Raw genomic sequence first — 10,455 nt, 5'->3', positions numbered from 1 at the left:
AACCTGTCACCTTCTTCAGATTAATTCCACCACGAACCAGCCTCGCGCTGACCCGAGAACGAAGACTTATGCTGCATCGTCCTCGCTTATCACTCCGAAAACAGGAGTCAGGTGTTGGGAGCAGAGAGTTAGGGTGGGATTCACGGAAAATTTCTTGCATTCTTTGAATCCCCGCTACCTCTCTCCCGGCGGTCACCTCGTCATAGCGCCACCTGCAGGTGTCAGATTTGATCGCGCTCCCATAGCAATTTTTGCCAAGGTTAGGGAAGGCCTTTGATAATCCACAGTACTTCGATAGCCCGAAACTTTTAGTTCACCCTCCCAATTCCTCCACTCAAATCTCCGCTGGGTTCCAAATCTCTGGGTTTTTCCCACCATACTCCAAAGCAAGCCAGAGCATCTGTCTTTTCTTGAGTCACCAAAAGCTTGTCTCCACGAGATGCCAGGCTGAATCCTCTCGCGGTTATCAGGAGCTACTCAGGGACATCGGCTGTGAGCTATTTCTGTGCTGGGGCGGGAAAGCTGGAAACTGCGAAAAAGACTCCACGATTGGAAAGAAAGTAATGGGCTCACAATTTTCCAGTTCATCCTACCATTTGCTGAGGGCTCATAATGTCCAAGCACTCACAGTAACCTTACAAATCAGGTATTATTATCTCTTCTGTTTCAAAAGCAGATAAAACAGAGACTTGGATTAAATAAGAGCACACAAAACACTTAGATTAACATGTTGATCGCCCACCGTGGACCGGGTGCCCCTGAGGAAACCCAATTGTCACCCAGATTTGGGTGCCGTGGCGATCAACGGTTAAAAGAGATCACATGGTTAAATGGACCAGAGTGTGACCCCACTATGCCCTCCGCATTGCCCTATTATGCAGGAACAGCTCACGCTGAAGCCCCAAGAGAAGCCCCTTTACCGTAGGTGTCTGCACGGATAGTGGGCATTCCCCTTACCCACCTCCACCACCTAGGAGAGAGAAACCCGCCTAAGGCCACACTGAGGGCCCGAGGCAAACAGGACTTGCATCCGACGGCACCTCACTATGGGCACAGACTCTAGGGTCTGTAGACTCCATGTCGAAACTGACGGGGCGAGGGCGGGAAACTCGATCAGGCTCGGATACGTTCACTGTCCCCTCCTGGCCCAGGATACCCCAGGGTATGGAGGCGTGGGCTGCAGCGACCGTGGGGACCTGCAGCTTCCCCCAGGAGCGAGCCGCGGTGGAGCGGCGGAGAAAGGGGCACTGCCAAGTACCAGGAAGAATCCGGAATGAGCTGCTCTTTGCTGGTATTTGTTCCCAGTTGTCCGGAGGTGCCTATCTGGCTCCCTGTGCGCTCTCATGTCAACCGATAGGCAAAGAAATCCACGTTTGTCTTTCTTGGGAATTCATTCTGGTGTATGCCTGTGAGTGTTTCTCTTTAAGTCCATTGTAAGTGGGGACAAGCCAGGAGAAGCCAAGATGCAATAAAATTAGAACCCGTAATTAACACAACTAGCTGGGCCCAAGTGCCTCGCTCCCTTGCCAGAGTCGGGCTGCAGTAAGGTTTTCCTTGCTCTGGCGTATGTCTTGGAGTCCGGCTCAACTCTTTTGGTTATCCTAGATTCAGCGGAGAAATAAATGATTTCATATTTAAAACTCTATAATGATAGAAGGATTTCAGCGCACCCTGGGAGAGGCGGTAACTCAGAGAAGAGAAAACCTCCAGATTGTTAGGGGCAGGGATCACTTTTACTGATTTGGAGAAATGCTCTCTAGCTGTGGCCCGCGCGGAATTCGCTCCGTCGTTGTCCCTTTAGTGGGGATTGGGCAAGGGGGGAGGGAGGAGGGGACGCCTCCCAGTAGGGCACCTGTACTGCGAAATCCCAAGCGAATGCTTTAGTGTTTGAAGGGAAACTGCAATCCACACCAGGATCTGGCCTCCTGAGTCTTGGCTGGGGTCACCAGAGCGCTGCAGGGCAGGAGGAGCCTGACCCTGTTCTTGCAACAAGGGCCGGTATTCTAGAAATCTACAGAGTGTGTCCTACAGCACAAATCTTCCTGGCTGTGCTGGGTCCTCCCTGGCGCTGGATAGGATCAGATAGGCCCCTCCACTCGAAACCTGTCTCCCCAAGAGACACACATGCTGCATCCAGGGAACACTGTCCTTTCCTTCCTTCGACCAGCGAGAGGGATGGCCTCCCATCTCCTTTGCAGCGGCAGTGGCATTTGAGACAAGTTGTATGCCGAGCCAGTGGGAGCACAGAGGGTAGTCACCTCTCCACAGACAGGACTGGAGCGTAGTTCTGAAGAAATTGTGGAAGGACCCAACAATGTGGTTTTTAGGGGGTACATAGAGGCTAAGGAAGAGAAATATAAAACGGAAATAAACCTAACCTCCCCAAAGCATCTCTTTTCTAGGCCAAAAGAGATAAAACAAGGTACATCTGTGTGGAGTAAATGAATTTCTTTCTTTCTATCTTTCTTTCTTTCTTTTTTTTTTTTTACCCTGAGAAGAGAATGAGAGGGGGAGAAAATTACTAGCTTTATATGGTTCATTTTCTTTTTCATTCAAATGAAATGTTTTTAAATTAATATAAATTATTCCAAATTATTTTTCAAGAAAACCCAAGTAAGTGCTGTTGTACATGTATGTCCTTTGTGCAGACGTGAAAAAAATTTTTTAAGATCTTTTATGCTGTAAGGAATTTGCATGTCTAAAAGCTACTCACACTTTTTTTTAAAAATGTATACAAAAGTGTTTAAGCACATATCTTAATTATGTAAATCTACTTTGTAGGGCACTTAATAAAAATCTCTTTTTGTAAATCTTAATAAAAATCATTATAATTAATGAAGATGGGTGTAGGAAAGGAGAAAAAATTCTTGAAAGGAGAATTTAGGAAAATAAAGAAGGGTTTTTAGGCAATATCAACCATTTGTATTTAATCCCAATTCCTACAGTTTTGTGTTATTTCTGTTCTTACATATAAAGGCATTACACTTTTGGTTGTGCTGCTGAATCACGTCCAGCTTCTAGGTTTAGTGGCTGCAGGGAGAGTGGGGGAGAGGGTTGCAACCAGCAGAGATTAACACCAGAATTGCTGGGCCAGGGTCTTAGGTATAATGTGGAGGCTACAGCAGCGCAGCTGCCATTCTTGACTTCCAGGGTATAGAGGATTTGGAAAACAGGCTGGTTCCATTTTCTGCAGAATCAAGATGGGAGCCCATGATAGTGGCTGGCCTGGAAGCCACTTCTTAGGATAGAAAGCCAAGGTCATGGCACTAGGGGACCTTTAAAAAGCTCCCTAGAACCTTCCTATGGGACCAGACGTGTGAATCTGATGTTCTGGCGAGCTGACAACCCAAATTCTCATAGCAGTTTTTATTGCCTGAGTGATTCCTGTACAATTCCCTGTGGGATTGCATTCTGCCTAGCTGCATGGTTCTGTTCTTGGAGACACCCCTTTCAGTTGGGGGAGAAATAGTGATCCCATTACTCAATGTGAAAAACCTTCAGTGATGCCAGTTTAAAGCTAAAATTTTAAACCCCTGAAAGTCAGGAAATAGAAAAGTTAAATTTCGTTGGGTTAAATCACCCTAGCTGTGCAGGCTGTATAACACGGGTACATTTACAAGCCTCCCCAGCAAGGCCAACGAAGCGCTGCCACTGCTGGGTTTAAAGGGAGAGGCTGTAGCACCACTTGACTGGGTAGATTTTCCATTTGCAGTTCAAATGTTTCATGCCAGTAGATTTCAGTGGTTACTTTCTATAGGTGAAAGTGCTGCACTGCATTTATTAGTAAATGGGTTTAAAGATTAAAGAAGGCAAATTAACTTGTAGGTAACAGAAAGACAACTCAAAACAAGTTAGAGACATGCTATAAATGTTTCCATTCCTCTGAGATCTTCCAGATACTAAATCCAGAGAGTTTTATCATTCTAAACCAGCTCTATGCATTTCTTCAACTCTGATATAAAATGAAGTCCTCAAATGGTAGTTGATGTGAGTATGTAGGTGTGTTCCTCATCATTTTCTCAATTTTTATTTTAGAACTAAATATGTGTATCTAGCCACTCTTTTCCCCAAGAGAATATACAGTAGAAAGATATGCTATTTAAATTCTGTGCTCTAATTTCAGATTTTGCTGAGTTATGTATGAGTTATGTCTCCCAGAGTCTCCTCCAAATTTTCTTCTTTCAGGGGAAGAGTAGACAAAAATGATGCATGAATTTTCCTTTGGAATCAGACTTGTTATACATTTTAGCTGTGAAACAAAACAAAACAAAACAAAACAAAACAAAACAAAACAAAAAAAGACTTTCTCATGGGCTCTCTGTGTCAAAGAGAACCCAAAAAGGGCAAAAAGAAACTAGTGGGTTAACTTTGTAGAGTTTTTTGTAAGATGAACTACAGCTTCTGACCACACGATGTGTGTTTCATCATGGAACTACTAAGTCACATGAGAGTCTTTTGAGATGAAGGTATTAGGTACAGTGGTGGCATAATTATTTCTATTAGAGCAAATTAGTCCCACTGGGGAAAATGTACCCCTGGGGTAGGGCATATATTGAATTATATAGGACGAATGAATAACATACACTTGGATGATGCTACAAAAAAAAACTGCTTTTTTTTTTTTTCTCACAAGGGAACATTTCTTGTGTCAGTAGAAATGATGAGGGCAAAGCTAAGCAGTCTGTACATGTCATCTATACTGAACTCAAGGCAGAATTTGGGATTTCACAATTCTATCCCCTAGCTGTCCAAGAAAATCTTCAAATATATTTGTAAGCCCCCTGCCCCCACCAAAAGCATACTTCTCATTATGTAGTTAAGCCTTAATGAACCAGATCACCCAGGTAAACAAGTGTGGGTGAAATTTGTAGGAGCACATAGCATATTGGGAACATTTTCTAATGACCTGCATGTCTTTAAATAGAGGAGAATATAAGAACAAAAAAGTATACATAATGTGCTCTCCTTTTACAATATTTTTGACATGAAAACTTTTAAAAAGTCCACTTGGGTAATTTTCATGCCTTTCCCCAAATATGGTATAAGGGAGAGCTCCGAAGGGTGAATTCAAATGGTTGCCTCTTTAGTAATCAAACCTCCCTGGCAAATATTTTAATAGAGCCTAAAGGAGATGATTTGTGTGAGTGTGAAGATAGTATGGAGAGTCTAAATGACGGTTGTTGGTTGAAGAATAGTTATTTTGAGAAGGAAGGTGAAATACTTTTGTCATTGACTAAGTGAGATACTTTCTCCTTTATATCACCCATTTAAGGCATCTAGGAAAAGCAAAATGAATGATGAGATGAACAGCAGAGAGATACGAACATTATAAAATATTTTCACTGCTGTTGTTGTTGCTACAACGCATATTGATAATGTATTTGTGTATGTGTGTATCTCAACAGATAAATTTAATGAACTCAATTATAAGAAAAATTTGCCAATTTATCTCTGAATAACTTACCTCTTATAACTGCATGGGCTTTTTGAAATTGTCCTAAGCTGGAAGTGCTGAATTTAGATCCCTTATTTGCTTCTTAAGTCCAGTAAAGATACTCTGTTCAGCCTCTGGGCTGCTTTGTAGGTCCACACGTCTTTTTTCTCCTACCCTTTTTGGAAGTCAATGCTAAACTGGGGGAAAGAGAATCTTTCTTTTGATGCCTGGCATCACTGTGCCTGGGAGTATGAAATAGTAACTCAAATTACTGGAACTTGTACCCACCAACTAGGAAAGGCTATGGACACCAGGAGAGTTTGCCCTTTAGTTAGTACTGAATCCTATACTTCTCTCTCTCTCTCTAACACCATCTCTGTCCCTTTCTCCGATAAACTCATTTTCTCTTTCTCAAACACACACACACACACACACACACACACACACACACACACACACACTTGCTTACACACTCCCTGGAAGAAAGCAGCATTTTTCATAAGATTTTGATTTTTAAAATGTTCTTTTCTAGTTAAAATTCCATGAAATCCCTGAAATATTTTAAGGCACACCAGGAAACTAAGCATAACATTACCAAGATGAGTTCCAGTGAGGTCATAAAGCAGTTAGCATTCTTCATATTAGATTCCTAAACCACCATAAATGCATATATGCCTGGATCTATTGAAGCTTATATTTTAAACAATCCATGAAAAGTATATCTAGACCTTTACATGTTTAGGAAAAATTAACATGTGGCTAACACAGGGTCAATCTTTGCCATATGTACTTGCTCACAAATCTCTCTGCCCTAAAAGCAGGTAGATTGACCTTAGTATGAACAGCATTAGGGGGGCATGGGCTTCAGTCAATCCAAAGTGGAGTTTGGGGAGATGAGAAGCTGCTCAAAATTGTCACTGTTTTGTGGCTGATTCTTTCTTTGATCAGTGGTGTAAGTCCACACATACAGTTGTATCAGAAACAATGATGACAGAGCTAGGGCTGGCTGTCTCTTGGAGCTTTCTTGGAACACCAGTTCGGGTTCTTATCTGCAGAACAATTCTAACTGCTGACCTCAGTTAGGGCAGTTGCGTTCCTTTAAACTTATGATTTGCGGGGGTATTATTCATCCATCCTCTCAGTAGCTCTCAGTACAAGTTGATCATTGAAAACAATTCAGTCCTCAGGTCACAAGCCAAATACTGCGTGGCTATTTGCCCCTCCCTCTTCTTTCCCCCACCCATCCTCTACCTCCTTTTCAGCTGCTTCTCCTTGTGTCTCTAGAATGCTATTTGTAAAACAGCAGCAGGCTAATGTGTGCTCTCAATGTGGATTTGGAACTATTGGGGGGGGGGGGAGTGTAGACAAATTTATTTATTTTTAATTGAATTATAATTAACTTACAATATAATATTAGTTTCAGATGTACAACATAGTGATTTGATATTTTGTACATTACCAATTCATCACCATCATAAGTATAGTTACCTTGTGTCACCAAAGTTATTACAATATTATTGACTATGTTCCCTGTGCTGTACATCACATCCCTATGACTTATTTTATGACAGGAATTATGTGCTTCTTAATCTCCTTCACCGACTTTGCCTATCCCCCCACCTCTATACCAATTTGTTCTCTGTATCAATGAGTCTGTTTTTGTTTTGTTTTGTTCACTTGTTTTTTAGATTCCACCTGTAATTCAAATCATACAGTATTTGTCTTTCTCTGTCTGGCTTATTTCACTTAGCATGATACCCTCTAGATCCGTCCATGTTGTTGCAGATGGCAAGATTTCCTTCTTTTTTTATGGCTGAGTAATATATATATATATGGCTGAGTATTATATTATATTATATTCCTTCTTTTTATGGCTGAGTATTCATATATATATGAGTAATAAAATTATATAATATCACATCTTTATCTGTTGGTCTATCAATGGGCACTTAGGTTGCTTCCATATCTTGGCTTTTGTGAATAATTCTGCAATCAACATAGTGGCACATACATCTTTTCAAATTAGTGTATTGGGGTTTGGGGGGTGGAGGGGTGAGTACCCAGACATAGAATAGCTGGATGGAATGGTAGTTCTATTTTTAATTTTTTGAGGAAAATCCATACTGTTTTCCATAGTGGCTGCACTTGTTAGGCTTCTCATGCACAGGTTAGGGAGCAAATACTCTTTAACAACTGTTAATGGTATCTCACAAAATCTTCCAAAGAGGAATGACTCTCCATCCTTACTTGAACCCAGGATATGTGCTAAAAATGGATGGTCGAACCCAAAACATTGCATTGTTATCATCTTTTCTACAGTAATATTTACAGAAAAGAACAGGATGTTAATTTCATTGCTTTATTTGCAGGGATGAAGGTCAGTGTGTCAAACTGCAGATCTTGGGTCTGCAATAATGGGCCACTGTGTCTCACCTCAACTTCTTTTCCCCACTTATAGGAAGGAACAAAATAAAATGTTTTGTGGAAGTTTATATTGAAATGAGGTCAGGTAAACTAATGACTGGTATTTTATGACAAGTTTTATAACCTTGGAGTTGCCATAACTTCCAAACGATCATCAATAAAGTTTTATTGCGAAAGGGTCGCCATGTGTCTGAATGCTTTTGCACACAGTAAAGGCTGGCTGCCCCATTGGCTAAGCTCACCAGCTCCTCTCACCCTAGTCATAAAGTCTTCCTCTTTTTATTGAAGGTTGAAAAATCCTCGTCTGTATTACCCCATCAGATTGCCAATTCAAGGATTACGTGGAAATTATTTATTCGTGATTAAATAATATATAGGGCTAAACTTGCAAGAATATGTAATGAGACTTCTAAAATTAGATTTTAAAAGAACTCAGTGAAATAAATGACCGGGGTGGGGGGAGGGGGTCTGACAATAGTTTACTCCAGAAACAGGTCTTTGAATGCTAGGCTACAGATATCTGCATACCTCAGAGGGCAGCCATTAAGTAATTAGGTGCTCAGGGATGGACAATGGTTCTCAAAGACAAAGCAACAAGTCACTTAAGACTCCTCTAGCAGACAGAGGATCTTAACGATTTAGGAGACCTCGAATTTCATCCTAACCTGAATTGTTTCAAAGGAGGGAAAGAGGATTGAACTGGGACTCTTGCTTGCAGGGTTACTCCCAAACACACTCCCAGAAGCGCTCCCGAGGGTTGAACCAAGAACTCTCAATGTCTAATCCACACCGTCAGTTCTCAGGTTCAGGTTCAAGTCCGCCTACACTAGCGCTTCCTCGTCTGCTGTCAACTACTACGTGGAAATGAAGCCGAGAATAATACCCGGCGATTTGGATGAAGAGAGCTGTAACAAAAATTGTACAAAACGAAGCCTCTGCTGTATGATCTCTTTAGAAGCAATTCTCCTTAAGGCGATAGTTGTGACGCTGGGAGAGAGTGGCAGGAGTGCTGTCGGAGTGGTGTCAGAAGAGGCAAGACGAAACCTGGCAAACTGGCTGCACGCACTTGTCCCATCCCGGGACCTAAGTTTAAGAGTCTGTCCCGGAGTCGAGCAGACCCCTGGGTGGGAAGGCCCGCGACTCCTGACATTTTCATACCGACTCGTGCAGATCCTCCACCCCAGCCATCCCCAATTTGCGCGGTTGCTCTGAGGAAGGGATTGGTGAATATCGCCCTCTCCCGGATCCCTGGAAACTCTCCCCAGCCAGCTGAATCCGCTCCTTTCCAAGTTCGGCGTCCTGCATGCGCAGCGGCGCGGGACCTCTAGCCCAAGGCGTCCGGGGCCGCTGCGAGTCCCCTTCCCCCAGGCCGAGGACTCCAGTCTCGGATCCCGCACCTGGGCCCTGAGTTCGATCTGCGGAGGTGAGAGGGCCCAAGCCCCAGCTGGAACCCATAGCTTGGCCGCGGAGCTAGCGCTTCCACGCGCGTCGGTCCTTCCTGGGCAGTGCGCGCCAGACCCTATTCCTCTCCGCTTTCTGAGCGCGGTCGCCGCTGCGTGGCCCAAGCACTGAGTGCGCCGCAAGCGGGAAACTTTGCATACCTTCTAGAACTTAGGAAATTCCTGCTCTGAAACTCTAAAGATGAGGGTCTCTTTACGGTGTTTGGTGGCCACTGCGAGGGGGTTTGGGGTTCCCCACAACAGAGAATATCATGAGGAAGTTGATTCCCAGGCATTAGCCTCGGTCCTCCCTTGGGCGCTCCCACGAAGGCACCAAGAGCAGTCATGGCCTAACAAGTGGCTTTGAGGTCATCAAAACGGGAGCGTGCCCAGATCAAGGGCTCGAAGGAGCCAGACCCCGGTGCGCCCTCTATGCGCCGGGAGAGCCGCAGGGTGGGGTTCCGATCGCTGTGCACCAAAGCTCAGAGCGCCGGAGAAGCCGCGCTGCTGGGGTCCAGCCGCCGGCTCTCTCCGTCTGGTGTCTGTGCTGCCAGAGTTCCGCTGGCGAGAGGCAGGCTGCCGTGGCGCAGTGACGGGCTGTGGCGCCATCTCCCGAGGAAACCTCGCAGCAAGTGAGGCTCCCCAGGTGGCCCGCGCCGCGGCTACTTCAGGGTAGCACACGTGCCTCTCCTCCCCTAGTCCTCGCGATTTCCCCTGATAACTCCCGGAAATGCCCCCAGAACTGCCTGTGGTAACAACTGCTAAGCCTTTGGTCGGTGTCCTCTCCAAGTGGTGAAAGGAAAGTCCTAGCCACCCCGCACCCCCGATCCCGGGATGATCTACACGCACCCATGCAGGCACCCCGGCTCCTGGGCTCCAGTGCCGCTGCCTGGGGAAGGCACAGAAGGCTGAGCCTCCCTGGGACATGACGGCCTGTGTCAGCTACCTAGGGATATAGGATCCTCCTCACGTCCACGAGAGCCAAGTCTTCTAGACTCCAGCAAGAAATTGGAAGAGGTGACTCGAGATGGGGGTGTCTTGGGAACCCCTTAAGGCAGGCTCCAGGTTGCTGTGGGGTCCTGCAGTCTGGAGGGGATCCAGCGCTGCTTACCGGACTTGAGCAGAGCCAACCTGTCTGCGCTCATTTCCATACCCTCC

At 44.8% G+C, this 10,455-nt stretch overlaps 1 long non-coding RNA gene across 2 annotated transcripts in view; it reads left to right on the top strand.

Moving 5' to 3' along the window:
• LOC116664237 overlaps positions 1-10,455 on the top strand; it is a 66,323-nt gene that overhangs the window by 11,562 nt on the left and 44,306 nt on the right. Inside the window, exon 1 of one of the 2 annotated variants that reach the window (XR_004320638.1) lies at positions 8,768-9,281. The exons of the other annotated variant lie outside the window; for it this stretch is intronic. This is a non-coding gene — a long non-coding RNA (uncharacterized LOC116664237). Of the gene's footprint in view, positions 1-8,767; positions 9,282-10,455 lie in introns of those variants that run through there. 2 annotated transcript variants of the gene reach the window in all.

Source organism: Camelus ferus, chromosome 6, assembly GCF_009834535.1.
Source record: "Camelus ferus isolate YT-003-E chromosome 6, BCGSAC_Cfer_1.0, whole genome shotgun sequence".
In the NCBI taxonomy this organism is placed as follows: Eukaryota; Metazoa; Chordata; class Mammalia; order Artiodactyla; family Camelidae; genus Camelus; species Camelus ferus.
This window is presented reverse-complemented; position numbering and strand designations above follow the sequence as displayed.